The following is a 17,313-nucleotide window of genomic DNA, read 5'->3' as shown; positions in this document are numbered from 1 at the left end:
TGCCCAGGACGCTGCTCACACGTTTGCCTGCTTTGTGATGTTTTTCACCGATTCACGACCACGGTCCATTGGGCGCCGTTGAACTGGACTGCCCTTACACCTGTCTATGGACCCCGTGGAGGCTATTTTGTGTTTTGGGGTGTTCTCTTGTATTGAGGGGTGCTGGTTGGCCGCTGTTACTTTTTTTCCTTTGTCTTTTAGCTTTGTTTTTGCTTTGATGGCTTTTATCTTGTGCACTTTCTGACTTTCTTTGTGGCGCCGTTGTGTGGCAGCCTTATGAGAGCCTATTGAGTTGTGCTCATGCCATCTGTGTGTCTTTTGTATACCCACTCTGTGGTATGGATACTGCTGGGGCCTGAATTTCCCCAACCCTGGGGATCAATAAATATTCAATCAATCAATCAATTATATGAAATGTGTTTGATTTGATATGATCAAATAATCAGCAAGGTCTGCAGAAGCTAGACAACGATCCTGATCATATAAATCAGTTGTGTTGCAACAGGGAGATACGTATACAAAACATGCAGGACACCACACTCCAAGGAACAGAATTGGTGACCCCTGGTTTTGAAGTAGGACTGGCAGGCATTCCAAGCCTTTCAAAATTCAAGCTTGATCAATTTTGGTGTGTTTTTCCAGTCATAGTCCATTGAGAAAGTGCATTAATAGTACAGTACAACATTTGGGTCGTGAGCCAGCATTTAGGAATCACTGAAGACACACAAGCTTCTCCCCAAAAGGGTCCACACACTGTTTTTCAGTCAAGCTATTATTTGAACACCCAGTGTGACAAACAAAGAAAACATTTTAGCAACTCAAAAACCATGGTGATAGAGAAAAAATGAAAAGAAATGAATGGATACTTGCTGAGCTTTTAACGACCAAGATGACATTTTGCTTGTTCGAAAAATCGACTCCCAGAAAGCCCCTCAATGTTAGAGTTGTCAAAAAAAGAAATGTGATAAAGACTGGGAATGAGAAGTCAGTTGGAGAAACACTTTGATAAATTGCTCCAGGTAAACAAAATTATCCCTTAAAAAGCTAACATAAAACCTGTCCCGACTAAATAAATGTGCTTGTGATACTATGGGGTAAATTGTCTTATCAGCGCTCAGAATACGTTCACACTAAGCGCTAACCCTTTAGTGGGGATATTCTTTAGCAGCTTGAAGATAAATAAATCAATTCTTTGTGGAAGTTACTTGATTGAATACGACAGCTCTGGTGGCAGGGAAGGTTGAGATAAGAGCACTTTGTGATGGGAACATTTATCACGCGGCAGTGCAATCGCACGTAGCTTCTATTCCCACGTGTCAATTTATTAAGTACACCTAGATAGAGCCCGTGCATTATAATCAAACAGGGACTCGAGCTTCCTCTTAACACCTTTGGTTGATGTATTTTGCATGTTTTTTTCCTTTTGTTTTCATTGTTTTCCTTCAGGTAGGCCACTTTAATTGAATCATGCATGACTACTGACACAGAACAAATTTCTTGGCTAGCACAGTGACTCTACAACAGGCACCAGAGGAATGATGTAAAAAGCTTGTGCATCTTATTTTTAGGGGAGATATCTGGACTTTTAAAAGAGAAAGGGGACTTAGAGACCTACCGTTGTGCAGTGTGACGTAAAAGGTTTAAATAAAACATGTCCCCTCTTAAAGGCCCGGTGCTGTAAACCTGAACCAGTTGAAAAAGAAAAATAATGGAACAAACATGTTCCCCAAGACACTTCAGACCAGAAATGACAACATTGTGCTGCACTATGGTTTGGATTTCCAAATCTGCCATTTTTACTCTGTAATGAGTAACAGCAAAACTTGTTTGTTAGAAGCTTTAACATTAACTTGACTGTGGAAAAAACTTCAATAACGGTTGAATGAAAATTGTACCTATATAGGTATTTAAAAACAGTAATTCATGTTAAAAGTCAAAACTGAACTGCACTTACGTAGCAGTGCTACTTTCGCGCACTGCTCGTAGGAGCTGTCATACCACTAGTGATACTTGTCCAGATTACGAGGTTCTACTGGTTTATTATTGTATCTAGTACACTAGTAAAACCAGAGCTGCAGCCGCACTGTTCACTCCTCCAATCCTTCATGCCTCCCAATTCTATAACTGAACATAAGTGTGACCTTCAACCAATTACTGTATGTAGAGGTTTTGCAGCACCTGTTCGTAAAGGTCAAAATGGTGGTAATTCCTTCAAAAGGGAAAGAGTGTAGGATCAAAAATTACTTGGAGTGATAATTAGTGCTAAACTACACAGAGCCATATAAATACGTTGAAAAGCAAATGTCAAAAGACATAGCTATCCTTTACAAAGCCAAGGATATCGTCAGCCATAAACCATACAGTGTGTGACTTACTGTGTGAAGAGTTAACTGCAAAACCAACACTCAACTTGTTTTTAAGTTGCAAAAAAGAGTGATAGAATATTAGTTCAATTAATCTCAAATTTCAAACTACACATAGTATGAACAAAGTACACAATTTATTTGCCAGAGTAGAAGCTCAGATTCATCTCATTGTCATCTCTCATCGTTTATGCTTTGTCAGTTTTAAGTCCTGTCTTGTCTTTTATGTTGTCTTGGATGCTTTTATTTTGTAGTAATTGTCTCCTATTGGTTCAAAAGCTTGACTTCCTTCCCTTGTTTCCTTTATGGTGAATGTATCCTTGACACTCATTAAATAAAAATCAGGCAAAACTAAATAAATTGTAATTTGGTTTTATTAGTGTGACTGATGTGATAGTAAAATTGTCTTGATTCCGTTTGGAGAACATGTAGGTAAACTGCTTAAAGATGAATTTTATATCTGCTTTCTTATGTCTGTTTTTGGTTTATGTTAGTATAATCGAGCAACCAATCAAATCAAATTGTTACCGTAAGAGTTTACACTGCTACTTGATTGCTCTTTCTGCGTTTTAGTCTCATATCTCAAAAGAATCAAGCTTCAAGAAACATGGTGAGTGTGACTAAAGTAACTCCACTGTAGTGTGACCATTCTGGTATAGTGCCCAGGGCACTATCCAGGAGGAAACAACAAACCACCATACATTAAGATGATGGACCCCTGGGACGACCTGCTAAGTGAATGCCTCGGGCAAAAGAAGCCCAGTAAGGAGAAGGAGCCAGATGGACTGTCATGGAAAGACAGGCCCCTGCATGGCATGTACCACCGTCAAGTGCCTGACATTGAGAAAGCATACCAATGCCTTGAAAAGGCTGGACTACATGACAGCATGAGTCTCTTAACATTACAGCAGCAGGCCCTAAAAACAAGACCAGCAGAGGCTGGGGTCTACCACATCAGACATGATCCCAGGTGTAGTGCAAAGAAGCCCCAGTGACGGTGCAGCACAACACAGCCGGGTGAAAGATACTGGCAGGTGAGGCATACATGGAGCGGCATAACCATGTAGCAGGAATAGTGTACCAGCATATCTGTACCAAATATGGATGGATTAGAGGTACCAGAATCAAGATGGCAGCCAGGCCATGACCCTGTTGGACTTCCAAATCCAGATTGACAAGGTGGTGATAGCCAACCAGCCTGACATCGTGGTGGATGGACATTAGAGGACAGCAGTCTTGTAAATGTAGCAATACTGAATGACAGTGACATCAGCAAAATGGAACGTGAAAAGCTGGGGAAATACCACGGGCTAAAGGAAGAACTAGAGAAAATGGCAAAAGTGGTGCTACCAGTTAATCAGGGGAATTGGTGGAGAATACCCCTGATTTCATTGCTAACATTTTAAATTGGGCAATTCAACAAAATATTTAAAGTTTTGCTAATGTGAAAATTGTCTATTCAGAATTTTCAACAAAAAATAAGACTTTTTAGAACTAATTGTCCCTTGTATTGTCCCCCAATTAAAAAAAAAAAATCTGATTACTTCTGAGTTAACCATGCATGCCACCTGAATTTCACATGCATCGTAACCAACCACTTGCCCATGTAGCTCAGTGGTAGAGGCCGTACTTTGCATGCATGAAATATTGGGCTCTATCCCCAGCATCTTCAATTTTTAGTTGTTCAATCTGAATGGATTACCTGACTGATGTTAACCATGCATGCAAATTGAACTTTACATGCATCGCATAGAATCCGTATCTCATGGTGACCAGGAAACAACCAGCTACCCTTAGCAGATGAGGATGTAGCTCAGTGGTAGAGCGTATGCTTTGTATGTGTGAGGTCCTGGGATCGATCCCCAGCATCTCCATGTTTTGATAGCTCAATCTAAATAGATTACTTGTCTGATTTTTAGGTTTAGGCTTAGGCATCGCATAGAACCACCATGACGGCCGGGGACAGGCCACTGGCCGATTGGTGGATGGGGACAGGCCACTGGCCGATTGGTGGATGGGGATCTTGCTCAGTGGTAGATCGCATGTTTCACATGCATGAGGTCCTGGGATCGATCTCCAGCATCTCCATGTTTTGGTAGCTCAATCTGTTACGTCGGTTAGGGGTTAGGGTTTAGGTTTTAGGGTTAGGGTTAAGTTTTAGGAGTTTAAGATTAAGGGTTAAGGTTAGGGTTTACGTTTAGGGTTTAAGGGTTAAAGTTAGGGGTTAGGATTTGGTTTAGGTTTAGGGGTTGAGGTTAGGGTTAGGAACATTAGGGTGCGGCTTAGGGGTTAGGTTTAGGGGTTCGGGTTTAGGGGTTAGGTTTAGGGTGTTAGGGTTAGCGGTTAGGAGTTAGGGGTTAGGGTCTCCATGTTTTGGTAGCTCAATCTGAATAGATTACCTGTCTGTTGTTGAGTTACCCATGCATGCAAACTGACTTTCACATGCATTCATATTAGAAGCACCTATTTCATGGTGGCCGGGGAACAACCAATATCTCATTGGAAGAAGGGGATATAGCTCAATGGTAGAGTGCATGCTTCGCATGCATGACGTCCTGGGATCGATCCCCAGCATTTCCATTTTTTGGTAGATCAATCTGAATAGATTACTTGTCTGATTTTGTCGTTATTAGCGTTAGGCATTGCATAGAACCACCATGGCGGCTGGGGACGAACCGCTGACCCATTGGCGGATGGGCATCTAGCTCAGTGGTAGACTGCATGTTTCGCATGCATGAGGTACTGGGCTCCATCCACTGCATCTGGAAGCTCAATCTGTTAGGTCGGTTAGGCTTTAGGTTTAGGGTGCACCTATGGGGATGTAGCTCAGTGGTAGAGCACATGCTTAGCATGCATGAGGTCCTGGGATCGTTCCCCAGCATCTCCATGTTTTGCTAGCTCAATCTGGATAGTCTGATTCTGAGTTGGGCATCGCATAGAACCACCATGACGGCCGGGGACAGCCCACTGGCCCATTGGCGGATGGGGATGTTGCTCAGTGGTATATCGCATGTTTCACATGCATGAGGTACCCGGCTTGATCCACACTATCTCCATGTTTTGGTAGCTCAATCGTAGGCCGGTTGGGGTTAGACATTAGGGTGTAGGGTTCTGGCTGAGGTTAAGGACATGGGGATGTAGCTCAGTGGTAGAGCGCATGCTTCGCATGCATGAGGTCTTGGGATCGATCCCCAGCATCTCCATATTTTGGTAGCTCAATCTGTTACGTCGGTTTGGGGTTAGGTTTTAGAGTTTAGGGTTAGGGTTAAAATTTAGGTTTAGAAGTTAGGGTTAGAGTTGAAGATTAAGGGTTAAGGTTAGGGTTTAAGGGTTAAAGTTAGGGGTTAGGATTTGGTTTAGGTTTAGGGGTTGAGGTTAGGGTTAGGAAAATTAGGGTTCGGTTTAGGGGTTAGGTTTAGGGGTTCGGGTTTAGGTGTTAGGGGTTAGGAGTTAGGGGTTAGGGTCTCCATGTTTTGGTAGCTCATTCTGAATAGATTACCTGTCTGTTGTTGAGTTACCCATGCATGCAAACTGACTTTCACATGCAATCGTATACTAGAAGCACCTATTTCATGGTGGCCGGGGAACAACCGATTGCTCATTGGCAGATGGGGATATAGCTCAGTGGTAGAGCGCATGCTTAGCATGCATGAGGTCCTGGGATCGATCCCCAGCCTCTCCATATTTTGGTAGATCAATCTGAATAGATTACTTGTCTGATTTTGTCGTTAGCGTTAGGCCTTGCATAGAACCACCATGGCGGCTGGGGACGAACCACTCACCCATTTGCGGATGGGCATCTAGCTCAGTGGTAGACTACATGTTTCGCGTGCATGAGTTTTGGTAGCTCAATCTGTTAGGTCGGTTAGGGTTTAGGTTTAGGGTGCACATATGGGGATGTAGCTTAGTGGTAGAGCGCATGCTTAGCATGCATGAGGTCCTGGGATCGTTCCCCAGCATCTCCATGTTTTGCTAGCTCAATTTGGATAGTCTGATTCTGAGTTGGGCATCGCATAGAACCACCATGACGGCCCGGGATAGCCCATTGGCGGATGGGGATGTTGCTCAGTGGTAGATCGCATGTTTCACATGCATGAGGTCCTCGGCTCGATCCACACTATCTCCATGTTTTGGTAGCTCAATCGTAGGCCGGTTGGGGTTAGACGTTAGGGTGTAGGGTTCAGGTTGAGGCTAAGGACATGGGGATGTAGCTCAGTGGTAGAGCGCATGCTTCGCATGCATGAGGTCCTGGGATCGTTCCCCAGCATCTCCAGGTTTTGCTAGCTCAATCTGGATAGTCTGCTTTTGAGTTGGGCATCGCATAGAACCGCCATGGGGACCAACCACTTGCGCTTTGCAGTTGGGGATGTAGCTCAGTGGTAGAGCGTATGCTTTGCATGCATGAGGTCCTGGGATCAATCCCCACCACCTCCATGTTTTGGTTGCTCAGTCGGTTAAGGCTTTCGGTTAGGGTTAAGTTTTAGGTTTAGGATTTAGGGTTAGAGATTAGGATAAAGGGTTAAGGTTAGGGTTTAGAGTTAGGGGTTAAGGTTAGGGGTTTGGGTAAGGTTTAGTGGTTAAAGTTAGGGTCTAGGGGGAGGAAAATTAGGGTTAGTGTTTAGGGTTAGGGGTTAGGTTTAGGGTTTTAGGGTTTAGGGGTTAGGAGTTAGGTGTTAAGGTCTCTATGTCCTCGTAGCTCAATCTGAATAGATAACCTGTCTGTTGTTGAGTTACCGAAGCATGCAAACTGACTTTCACATGCTCGAAGCACCTATCTCATGGCGGCTGGGGACCAACCATTTGTCCTTAGGCAGGTGGGGATGTAGCTCGTTCCCCAGCATCTCCATGTTTTGGTAGCTCAATCTGAATAGATTTTCTGATTTTTGGGCATTGCATACAACCCCCATGGCGGCTGGGGACCAACCACTTGCCCTTTCCATGTTGGGGAGCTAGCTCAGTGGTATTTCGGTTAGGGTGTAGGTACAGGATACATGTATGGGGATGTAGCTCAGTGGTAGAGCGCATGCTTTGCATGCATGAGGTCCTGGGATCGATCCCCAGCGTCTCCATATTTTGATAGCTCAATCGGTTAGGGTTAAATTTTAAATTTAGGATATAGGGTTAGAGATTAGGATTATGGATTAAGGTTAGGGTTTAGGTTTAGCGGTCAAAGTAAGGATTAGGTGTTTAGGGGTTAAAGTTAGGGGTTAGGGGTAGGAAAATAAGGGTTTAGGGGTTAGGTTTAGGGAATTAAGGATTTAAGGTTTGGGGTCTAGGGGTTAGGAGTTGGGGTTTAGGGTCTCCATGTCCTGGTAGCTCAATCTGAATAGATAACCTGTCTGTTGTTGAGTTACCGAAGCATGCAAACTGACTTTCACGCTCGAAGCACCTATCTCATGGAGGCTGGGGACCAACCACTTGTCCTTAGGCAGGTGGGGATGTAGCTCAGTGGTAGAGCGCATGCTTAGCATGCATGAGGTCCTGGGATCGATCCCCAGCATCTCCATATTTTGGTAGATCAATCTGAATAGATTACTTCTCTATGATGAAGGCGGAAGAACCCGCCGAAACATGTCAGGTAAATGAACCTAAAGAAAATTGTTTGATATAGAAGAACCAGTGAAGTAATAGATTACTTCTCTGATTTTGTCGTTATTAGCGTTAGGCATTGCATAGAACCACCATGGCGGCTGGGGACGAACCACTGACCCATTGGCGGATGGGCATCTCGCTCAGTGGTAGACTGCATGTTTCGCATGCATGAGGTACTGGGCCCGATATCCTCCATGTTTTGGTAGCTCAATCTGTTACGTCGGTTAGGGGTTAGGGTGCTCATATGGGGATGTAGCTCAGTGGTAGAGTGCATGCTTAGCATGCATGAGGTCCTGGGATCGTTCCCCAGCATCTCCATGTTTTGCTAGCTCAATCTGGATAGTCTGATTCTGAGTTGGGCATCGCATAGAACCGCCATGGCAGCTGGGGACCAACCACTTACACATTGCAGTTGGGGATGTAGCAATCCCCAGCACCTCCATCTTTTGGTTGCTCAGTCGGTTAAGGCTTTCGGTTAGGGTTAGGGCTAAATTTTAGGTTTAGGATTTAGGGTTAGAGATTAGGATAAAGGGTTAAGGTTAGGGTTTAGGGTTAGGGGTTAGGATTTAGGATTAAAGTTAGGGTTTAGGGGTTAAGGTTAGGGGTTAGGAAAATTAGGGTTAGGGTTTAGGGTTAGGATTTAGGGGTTAGGTTTAGGGGTTTAGGGGTTAGGAGTTAGGTGTTAGGTGTTAGGGTCTCCATGTCCTGGTAGCTCAATCTAAATAGATTACCTGTCTGTTGTTGAGTTACCGAGGCATGCAAACTTTCACATGCAATCGTACTAGAAGCACCTATCTCATGGTGGCAGGGAACTAGTAATAGTACACTGGCAGATGGGGATGTAGCTCAGTGGTAGAGCGCATGCTTAGCATGCATGAGGTCCTGGGATCGTTCCCCAGCATCTCCATGTTTTGGTAGCTCAATCTGAATAGATTTTCTGATTTTTGGGCATTGCATAGAACCCCCATGGCGGCTGGGGACCAACCACTTGCCCTTTGGCTGTTGGGGAGCTAGCTCAGTAGTATGTGGGTTAGGTGTAGGTACAGGACACATGTATGGGGATGTAGCTCAGTGGTAGAGCACATGCTTTGCATGCATGAGGTCCTGGGATCGATCCCCGGCGTCTCCATAATTTGGTAGCTCAATCTGTTAGGGTTAGGGTTAAATTTTAAATTTAGGATATAGGGTTAGAGATTAGGATTATGGATTCAGGTTAGGGTTTAGGGTTAGCGGTCAAAGTAAGGATTAGGTTTAGGGGTTAAAGTTAGGGGTTAGGGGTAGGAAAATAAGGGTTTGGGGTTAGGTTTAAGGGTTTGGGGTCTAGGGGTTAGGAGTTAGGGGTTAGGGTCTCCATGTCCTGGTAGCTCAATCTGAATAGATAACCTGTCTGTTGTTGAGTTACCGAAGCATGCAAACTGACTTTCACATGCATACTAGAAGCACCTATCTCATGGTGGCCGGGCAACAACCAACTAGCAACTGCCAGATGGGGATGTAGCTCAGTGGTAGAGCGCATGCTTAGCATGCATGAGGTCCTGGGATCGATCCCCAGCATCTCCAGCTATTGGTAGCTCAATATTTTAGGTCGGTTAGGGCAGGGGCCTCAAACTCCAGTCCTCGGTGGCCGCATTCCTACATGTTTTCCAAGTTTCCCTTGTTAAACACACCTGATTCAAATGATCAATTCATCCTCACGTTCTGCAGGAGCCTAAAAATTGAATTAGGTGTGTTTAACGAGGGAAACTTGGAAAACATGTAGGAATGCGGCCCCTGAGGAGTGGTTTGAGACCCCTGGGTTAGGGGTTAGGTTTAGGGTTTAGGTTTAGAGCAAAGACATGGAGATGTAGCTCAGTGGTAGAGTGCATGCTTTGCATGCATGAGGTTCTGGTCTCCATTTCCTTGTTTTGGTAGCTCAATCTGTTAGGTTTTAGGGCTTTAGAGTTAGGTTTTAGAGTCTAGGGTTTAGGGTTAAGTTTTAGATTTAGAATTTAGGATTTAGGGTTAGGGGTTAGGATTTAGGATTAAAGTTAGGGTTAGGGTTAGGGTTAGGGGTTAAGGTTAGGGGTTAGGAAAATTAGGGTTAGGGTTTAGGGTTAGGGGTTAGGTTTGGGGGTTAGGGGTTAGGATTTAGGGGTTAGGGTCTCCATGCCCTGGTAGCTCAATCTGAATAGATTACCTGTCTATTGTTGAGTTTCCCATGCATGCAAACTGATTTTCACATGCAATTGCATACCAGAAGCACCTATCTCATGGTGGCTAGGAAACAGCCAACTGTTTATTGGCAGATGGGGATGTAGCTCAGTGGTAGAGCGCATGCTTAGCATGCATGAGGTCCTGGGATCGATCCCCAGCATCTCCATATTTTGGTAGCTCAATCTGAATAGATTACTTGTTTGATCTTGCTGGGCATGGTGTTAGGAATCGCATAGAACCACTATGGTGGCCACAGACAAACCACTGGTCCATTGGTGGATGGGGATGTAGCTCAGTGGTAGAGCGCATGCTTAGCATGCATGAGGTCCTGGGCTCGATCCCCAGCATCTCCAGCTTTTGATAGCTCAATCTTTTAGGTCGGTTAGGGTTAGGGTTTTGCTTTAGGGTTTGGGTTTAGGGGTTAAGGTTAGGGGTTAGGAAAATTAGGGTTAGGGTTTAGGGTTAGGATTTAGGGGTTAGGTTTAGGGGTTTAGGGGTTAGGAGTTAGGTGTTAGGTGTTAGGGTCTCCATGTCCTGGTAGCTCAATCTGAATAGATTACCTGTCTGTTGTTGAGTTACCGATGCATGCAAACTTTCACATGCAATCGTACTAGAAGCACCTATCTCATGGTGGCAGGGAACTAGTAATAGTACACTGGCAGATGGGGATGTAGCTCAGTGGTAGAGCGCATGCTTAGCATGCATGAGGTCCTGGGATCGTTCCCCAGCATCTCCATGTTTTGGTAGCTCAATCTGAATAGATTTTCTGATTTTTGGGCATTGCATAGAACCCCCATGGCGGCTGGGGACCAACCACTTGCCCTTTGGCTGTTGGGGAGCTAGCTCAGTAGTATGTGGGTTAGGTGTAGGTACAGGACACATGTATGGGGATGTAGCTCAGTGGTAGAGCACATGCTTTGCATGCATGAGGTCCTGGGATCGATCCCCGGCGTCTCCATAATTTGGTAGCTCAATCTGTTAGGGTTAGGGTTAAATTTTAAATTTAGGATATAGGGTTAGAGATTAGGATTATGGATTCAGGTTAGGGTTTAGGGTTAGCGGTCAAAGTAAGGATTAGGTTTAGGGGTTAAAGTTAGGGGTTAGGGGTAGGAAAATAAGGGTTTGGGGTTAGGTTTAAGGGTTTGGGGTCTAGGGGTTAGGAGTTAGGGGTTAGGGTCTCCATGTCCTGGTAGCTCAATCTGAATAGATAACCTGTCTGTTGTTGAGTTACCGAAGCATGCAAACTGACTTTCACATGCATACTAGAAGCACCTATCTCATGGTGGCCGGGCAACAACCAACTAGCAACTGCCAGATGGGGATGTAGCTCAGTGGTAGAGCGCATGCTTAGCATGCATGAGGTCCTGGGATCGATCCCCAGCATCTCCAGCTTTTGGTAGCTCAATATTTTAGGTCGGTTAGGGTTAGGGCAGGGGTCTCAAACTCCAGTCCTCGGTGGCCGCATTCCTACATGTTTTCCAAGTTTCCCTTGTTAAACACACCTGATTCAAATGATCAATTCATCCTCACGTTCTGCAGGAGCCTAAAAATTGAATTAGGTGTGTTTAACGAGGGAAACTTGGAAAACATGTAGGAATGCGGCCCCTGAGGAGTGGTTTGAGACCCCTGGGTTAGGGGTTAGGTTTAGGGTTTAGGTTTAGAGCAAAGACATGGAGATGTAGCTCAGTGGTAGAGTGCATGCTTTGCATGCATGAGGTTCTGGTCTCCATTTCCTTGTTTTGGTAGCTCAATCTGTTAGGTTTTAGGGCTTTAGAGTTAGGTTTTAGAGTCTAGGGTTTAGGGTTAAGTTTTAGATTTAGAATTTAGGATTTAGGATTTAGGGTTAGGGGTTAGGATTTAGGATTAAAGTTAGGGTTAGGGTTAGGGGTTAAGGTTAGGGGTTAGGAAAATTAGGGTTAGGGTTTAGGGTTAGGGGTTAGGTTTGGGGGTTAGGGGTTAGGATTTAGGGGTTAGGGTCTCCATGCCCTGGTAGCTCAATCTGAATAGATTACCTGTCTATTGTTGAGTTTCCCATGCATGCAAACTGATTTTCACATGCAATTGCATACCAGAAGCACCTATCTCATGGTGGCTGGGAAACAGCCAACTGTTTATTGGCAGATGGGGATGTAGCTCAGTGGTAGAGCGCATGCTTAGCATGCATGAGGTCCTGGGATCGATCCCCAGCATCTCCATATTTTGGTAGCTCAATCTGAATAGATTACTTGTTTGATCTTGCTGGGCATGGTGTTAGGAATCGCATAGAACCACTATGGTGGCCACAGACAAACCACTGGTCCATTGGTGGATGGGGATGTAGCTCAGTGGTAGAGCGCATGCTTAGCATGCATGAGGTCCTGGGCTCGATCCCCAGCATCTCCATATTTTGCTAGCTCAATCTGAATAGATTACTTGTTTGATCTTGCTGGGCATGGTGTTAGGAATCGCATAGAACCACTATTGTGGCCACAGACAAACCACTGGTCCATTGGTGGATGGGGATGTAGCTCAGTGGTAGAGCGCATGCTTAGCATGCATGAGGTCCTGGGCTCGATCCCCAGCATCTCCAGCTTTTGATAGCTCAATCTTTTAGGTCGGTTAGGGTTAGGGTTTTGCTTTAGGGTTTGGGTTTCGAGTAAAGATATGGGCATGTAGCTCAGTTGTAGAGTGCATCCTTCGCATGCATGAGGTCCTCGGCTTGATCCCCAACATCTCCATGTTTTGGTAGCGCAATCTTTACCGTCACAGATCAACCAGCCAATCAGGAGGGCGGGTGTGGCACTTTTCACTTTCATTTATGATTTGGCCCCAAGACATCCACTGCAGTTGGTGGCGGTATCACTGGAAGAGTGTGCACAAGGAGTATTCGCTCTACACTGTCGAGTCGACAGTGTAGAGCGCACGGAACATCCGCACACATTAGTGACATCACATCACATTACAGTTCTTTTAAGTGAACTGAATCTTTAGAATCAGTTCTCTCAAAAGATTCGTTCAAACGAATCGTTGAATGAATCAAAGGTCACAGGTGTCAAGCTCTAGTCCTTGGGGCCGCATTCCAACATGTTTTCCAAGATTCCCTCGTTAAGTGCAGCTGCGTGAAAAGTTTTAGCTCCTGCAGAACGTGAAAATGAACAAAATCTTTTCACGCAGGTGTGTTTAACGAGGGTAACTTGGAAAACATATTGGAACGCGGCTCCTCGAGGACTGGAGGTTGACACCCCTGGTTTAAGTGAAAAGTGCCACACCCGCCCTCACCCCCACTTTCTGATTGGCTGTTTGATCTGTGACATCACACGGACACTCCATTAGGTACACCGCCATTTTCAGGTGTACCTAATAACAGGCCACTTCATTAGGGAAAAATCATGGCCAAATCTTAACTGAAAGTGAAAAGTGCCAGGCCCACCCTCACTCACCCCCACCTCCTGATTGGCTGGTTGATCTGTGACGGTAAAGATTGAGCTACCAAAACTTTAAGATGCTGGGGATCGAGCCCAGGACCTCATGCATGCGAAGGATGCTCTCTACCACTGAGCTACATCCCCATAGCTTTACTTGAAACCCAAACCTTAAACCAAACCTAACCCTAACCGACCTAAAAGATTGAGCTACCAAAAGATGGAGTTGCTGGGGATTGAGCCCAGGACCTCTTGCATGCTAAGCATGCGCTCTACCACTGAGCTACATCCCCATCCACCAATGGGCCAGTGGTTTGTCCCCGGCCGCCATAGTGGTTCTATGCGATTCCTAACTATGCCTAACAAGTTGAAACAAGTAATCTATTCAGATTGAGCTACCAAAATATGGAGATGCTGGGGATCGATCCCAGGACCTCATGCATGCTAAGCATGTGCTCTACCACTGAGCTACATCCCCATCTGCCAATGCACTATTAGTATTTCCCTGCCACCATTAGATAGGTGCTTCTAGTACGATTGCATGTGAAAGTTTGCATGCATCGGTAACTCAACAACAGACAGGTAATCTATTCAGATTAAGCTACCAGGACATAGAGACCCTAACACCTAACCCCTAAACCTTACCCGAACCCCTAACCTTAACCACTAACTCTAAACCCTAACCTTAACCCTTTACCCTAATCTCTAACCCTAAATCCTAAACCTAAAATTTAACCCTAACCCTAACCGAAAGCCTTAACCGACTGAGCAACCAAAACATGGAAGTGCTGGGGATTGATCCGAGGACCTCGTGCATGCAAAGAATACGCTCTACCACTGACCTACATCCCCAACTGCAAAGTGCAAGTGGATGGTCCCCAGCCGCCACGGCGGTTCTATGCGATTCCCAACTCAAAATCAGACTATCCAGATTGAGCTAGCAAAACATGGAGATGCTGGGGAACGATCCCAGGACCTCATGCATGCGAAGCATGCGCTCTACCACTGAGCTACATCCCCATGTCCTTAGCCTCAACCTGAACCCTACACCCTAACGTCTAACCCCAACCGGCCTACGATTGAGCTACCAAAACATGGAGATAGTGTGGATCGAGCCGAGGAGCTGTGCCAAGGAAAGATGAAACATTTATAAAAATGCTAAAACTGTACTCACTTTTGTGAGATACCGTAACTCTCACAGGTGGCTTGGTAAACGTAGAGGTCAAAGGTCAATTAGAGCAACCTTTTCTTTATAAGGTACACTAAAGGACACAAAATGCTATGAAATCGACTCAGAGGTTGAAGTTTTATTAGGAGGGCAGACGTAGAGTGTGAGAGTGATAGTGTGGTTGGGAAATCAATATTTCATCTCACAGGGTTTTTACCAGAAGGTCTGCGCAATAAATACCACTGATGGTTGGTGGCTGATACACACGAGGACACACGCACGCATGCATACACACAATTCTGCTTTCATAATGGAATTCTGAAACGGGGTGGTTACGTGTACACGTGTGTTCACAGCAGCGTGAATAGCATGATAATAGGTGAAAGATATTGAAGCATGTGCTTATTAACGAAATGCATGTGTGCATTGATATTGGTAGGTCTCAAAGGCGAAGCTAAAAGTCTTTATTCATTTTTTTTCCCCACATTCCATAACTTCTAAGGGAGAAGTGATTCTATGCTCGTTTGATAAATAATCAAAAGCATATTTCAAATAGGACAACTTGAAATGCATACATCAGATTCAATATGATGTTTTTGCCTGGCGTGTGTTTTGTAGGAACTACACTGTACTTTATTTCATTGGTACAGAGTGTTAAAGTTTTATGTTTACATGCAACTGTTTCCTCATTTTGTGGGCACCCTAGAGATGATGATACAAACCTTTAAATGTCGGGTATGTGCATGGTGCACTGGAGAATTCAGTGATAGGCAGCAAGTTTATGTACGTACATCGATGAATGACTGGCATTGCGTGAACTGATTTGTTTTCCCCAAATGGTTTTATTTTTGACAAAAATGTCACATAATGTCACACTTTAATTCTCTTTTTGACCCTGGTGTTTTGAGTATATTTGGGTCGGACTCATTGAAAGTGAAAGTTGTAAATTAATGAGATTGGAAAAGTTTTAATTCACAGATGATATTTTTTACACAGCACTCCAAGGGTTTTGGAATCTAGTTTTGGAAACATGTAACTGATTTTGAGGGCATGGGAGTCACAAACAATCCATCCAAGTTACAGCCCAGCAACAAACCATTAGTGAAGCTTTCTGCACATGCGGAAGGAGCCAGGAGTCCCGGCCGCACTCAGAGCTCTGGGAGTACACTTGCATCCATTCTACAAATCTATGTTAGCACTCAGGAAACTGACCCTGTCTGATATTGGAGTGATGAAAATTTTGAGCTTGTGACCCAAAGGCTGGTCAGATGCCTGATGTGCATAACCATCACAGGAACAAACTATAATCAGCAGCAAGGTTGTTAACATGCTGCATAGTCACACACACAGCTGGAACAACAGAAAAAAAGTCAGGAATATATCATGTATTTTTTTTTTTTTAGCGATCCCACATAGGCAGTTCTATAGTACGTATTTTAATTGAAAGCCTCGCATATATCTTAAATTCATCTGCCACTGCTGTAAGCATGCCAGCAGAATTTCATCTGGGATCAGAACAAGACGTGGAGTCCTTTTGGACTATCACCTTTTGTGAATCTTGGAGCTGCTTCTGCAATGTATAAAAAATATCCCGTATAGTAGAAGAAGAGCCAGCCTTGACACATGTACTCCACTGCACTGCCTTCTTGCACAGTTTTTCTGACCTTTCCGCAGCCTCTCGCGCTACTCTCTTAAGGGGAGGGTGACCTCATCCCGCAAGCGTATGCGTCAACGCGCCATTAAGGGCAGCGCTTCACAAGATGGTGCCTCCTGTCGTCACGAGGCTCTGCAGATTAGATGATAGTGAAATTGAGTGTCAGGGTTAAATCGAGTTGTCGGCTGATTTGGCGCATTTGTGGCTGGGTGACGTCCGCCGGAGGCCGCCGAGATGAAGCTCTCTTAGTAACACTCGCTGTTATCGTCAAATAAAACCTGAACAGAGCTAAAGGCAGAATCAGAATTGATGCTCAGTGCGTGCTGGGGTTGACATGAAGAATAGTTGAATGGACATGTCATCTTCAGGTATATCTTGTTAAAACAAATGCAAATGAGCTGCACACCGCCCTAATGAGATGCAAAGTTGCAGGGAAGGAAGTATACTCAAGTTTCCCCAGCAGCTATTCTTTCACACTCAGTGCAAACTTTCACTCTCGTCACAAACCAAGTCCAGTGCAGATCGGGCGCTCCAGGAAAGAAAAAGGGTATACATTTTTAAATTGCCGGTACTGTGAAGAATGGTTATATTTTAAAAATATTTCAGAGCTTTTGGAGTTGCAGCTTCTTAAAATTCATGAGTGACATCATGAGGTAGAAACCTGTAAACTATTTCCATTATGGTTCAAATCCTAAATGAGCCGCTGTGTTGTTCCCAATGATTTAAGACCAAGGAACAGCAAATCGGCCTGGACTGTCAAACTCAAAAGCATTTTTGGTTAATATTGGGATAGGTTTTGGAACGTCAAGTTTGATTGCAGGTGTTCGACAATTAGCAAACTCATAATCAATGTGGAGTTTGTTTGGTATACCTTTGATAGAACATGCAGGAGGATCCTCAATTTGCTTGACCCCAAAATGTATTAGCGTTGAGATAACAGAT

At 44.6% G+C, this 17,313-nt stretch overlaps 25 non-coding genes across 25 annotated transcripts; 22 read left to right on the top strand and 3 right to left on the bottom strand.

The window, feature by feature from the left end:
• The first annotated feature begins 4,165 nt into the window (after nt 1-4,165).
• trnat-ugu lies at nt 4,166-4,237 on the top strand. The gene has a single exon. It is a non-coding gene; the product is annotated as a tRNA-Thr (tRNA).
• Nucleotides 4,238-4,871: 634 nt separating this feature from the next.
• Nucleotides 4,872-4,943, top strand: trnaa-cgc. The gene has a single exon. It is a non-coding gene; the product is annotated as a tRNA-Ala (tRNA).
• A 235-nt stretch (nt 4,944-5,178) lies between these two features.
• trnaa-agc lies at nt 5,179-5,250 on the top strand. The gene has a single exon. It is a non-coding gene; the product is annotated as a tRNA-Ala (tRNA).
• Nucleotides 5,251-5,494: 244 nt separating this feature from the next.
• trnaa-cgc lies at nt 5,495-5,566 on the top strand. Its single transcript has one exon. It is a non-coding gene; the product is annotated as a tRNA-Ala (tRNA).
• Nucleotides 5,567-5,973: 407 nt separating this feature from the next.
• On the top strand, nt 5,974-6,045 carry trnaa-agc. Its single transcript has one exon. It is a non-coding gene; the product is annotated as a tRNA-Ala (tRNA).
• A 211-nt stretch (nt 6,046-6,256) lies between these two features.
• On the top strand, nt 6,257-6,328 carry trnaa-agc. Its single transcript has one exon. It is a non-coding gene; the product is annotated as a tRNA-Ala (tRNA).
• Nucleotides 6,329-6,564: 236 nt separating this feature from the next.
• Nucleotides 6,565-6,636, top strand: trnaa-cgc. The gene has a single exon. It is a non-coding gene; the product is annotated as a tRNA-Ala (tRNA).
• An 89-nt stretch (nt 6,637-6,725) lies between these two features.
• Nucleotides 6,726-6,797, top strand: trnaa-ugc. Its single transcript has one exon. It is a non-coding gene; the product is annotated as a tRNA-Ala (tRNA).
• A 563-nt stretch (nt 6,798-7,360) lies between these two features.
• On the top strand, nt 7,361-7,432 carry trnaa-ugc. The gene has a single exon. It is a non-coding gene; the product is annotated as a tRNA-Ala (tRNA).
• A 365-nt stretch (nt 7,433-7,797) lies between these two features.
• On the top strand, nt 7,798-7,869 carry trnaa-agc. The gene has a single exon. It is a non-coding gene; the product is annotated as a tRNA-Ala (tRNA).
• Nucleotides 7,870-8,201: 332 nt separating this feature from the next.
• On the top strand, nt 8,202-8,273 carry trnaa-agc. The gene has a single exon. It is a non-coding gene; the product is annotated as a tRNA-Ala (tRNA).
• A 517-nt stretch (nt 8,274-8,790) lies between these two features.
• On the top strand, nt 8,791-8,862 carry trnaa-agc. Its single transcript has one exon. It is a non-coding gene; the product is annotated as a tRNA-Ala (tRNA).
• Nucleotides 8,863-9,012: 150 nt separating this feature from the next.
• Nucleotides 9,013-9,084, top strand: trnaa-ugc. Its single transcript has one exon. It is a non-coding gene; the product is annotated as a tRNA-Ala (tRNA).
• A 359-nt stretch (nt 9,085-9,443) lies between these two features.
• Nucleotides 9,444-9,515, top strand: trnaa-agc. The gene has a single exon. It is a non-coding gene; the product is annotated as a tRNA-Ala (tRNA).
• A 727-nt stretch (nt 9,516-10,242) lies between these two features.
• Nucleotides 10,243-10,314, top strand: trnaa-agc. The gene has a single exon. It is a non-coding gene; the product is annotated as a tRNA-Ala (tRNA).
• Nucleotides 10,315-10,429: 115 nt separating this feature from the next.
• Nucleotides 10,430-10,501, top strand: trnaa-agc. Its single transcript has one exon. It is a non-coding gene; the product is annotated as a tRNA-Ala (tRNA).
• Nucleotides 10,502-10,812: 311 nt separating this feature from the next.
• Nucleotides 10,813-10,884, top strand: trnaa-agc. The gene has a single exon. It is a non-coding gene; the product is annotated as a tRNA-Ala (tRNA).
• Nucleotides 10,885-11,034: 150 nt separating this feature from the next.
• Nucleotides 11,035-11,106, top strand: trnaa-ugc. Its single transcript has one exon. It is a non-coding gene; the product is annotated as a tRNA-Ala (tRNA).
• Nucleotides 11,107-11,465: 359 nt separating this feature from the next.
• On the top strand, nt 11,466-11,537 carry trnaa-agc. The gene has a single exon. It is a non-coding gene; the product is annotated as a tRNA-Ala (tRNA).
• A 734-nt stretch (nt 11,538-12,271) lies between these two features.
• On the top strand, nt 12,272-12,343 carry trnaa-agc. The gene has a single exon. It is a non-coding gene; the product is annotated as a tRNA-Ala (tRNA).
• Nucleotides 12,344-12,458: 115 nt separating this feature from the next.
• On the top strand, nt 12,459-12,530 carry trnaa-agc. The gene has a single exon. It is a non-coding gene; the product is annotated as a tRNA-Ala (tRNA).
• Nucleotides 12,531-12,645: 115 nt separating this feature from the next.
• trnaa-agc lies at nt 12,646-12,717 on the top strand. The gene has a single exon. It is a non-coding gene; the product is annotated as a tRNA-Ala (tRNA).
• A 1,053-nt stretch (nt 12,718-13,770) lies between these two features.
• On the bottom strand, nt 13,771-13,842 carry trnaa-agc. The gene has a single exon. It is a non-coding gene; the product is annotated as a tRNA-Ala (tRNA).
• A 113-nt stretch (nt 13,843-13,955) lies between these two features.
• On the bottom strand, nt 13,956-14,027 carry trnaa-agc. Its single transcript has one exon. It is a non-coding gene; the product is annotated as a tRNA-Ala (tRNA).
• A 470-nt stretch (nt 14,028-14,497) lies between these two features.
• trnaa-cgc lies at nt 14,498-14,569 on the bottom strand. Its single transcript has one exon. It is a non-coding gene; the product is annotated as a tRNA-Ala (tRNA).
• Between the last annotated feature and the right edge of the window lie 2,744 nt (nt 14,570-17,313).

The sequence above is a fragment of the Syngnathus acus genome, chromosome 2 (genome assembly GCF_901709675.1).
Source record: "Syngnathus acus chromosome 2, fSynAcu1.2, whole genome shotgun sequence".
Lineage (NCBI taxonomy): Eukaryota > Metazoa > Chordata > Actinopteri > Syngnathiformes > Syngnathidae > Syngnathus > Syngnathus acus.
This window is presented reverse-complemented; position numbering and strand designations above follow the sequence as displayed.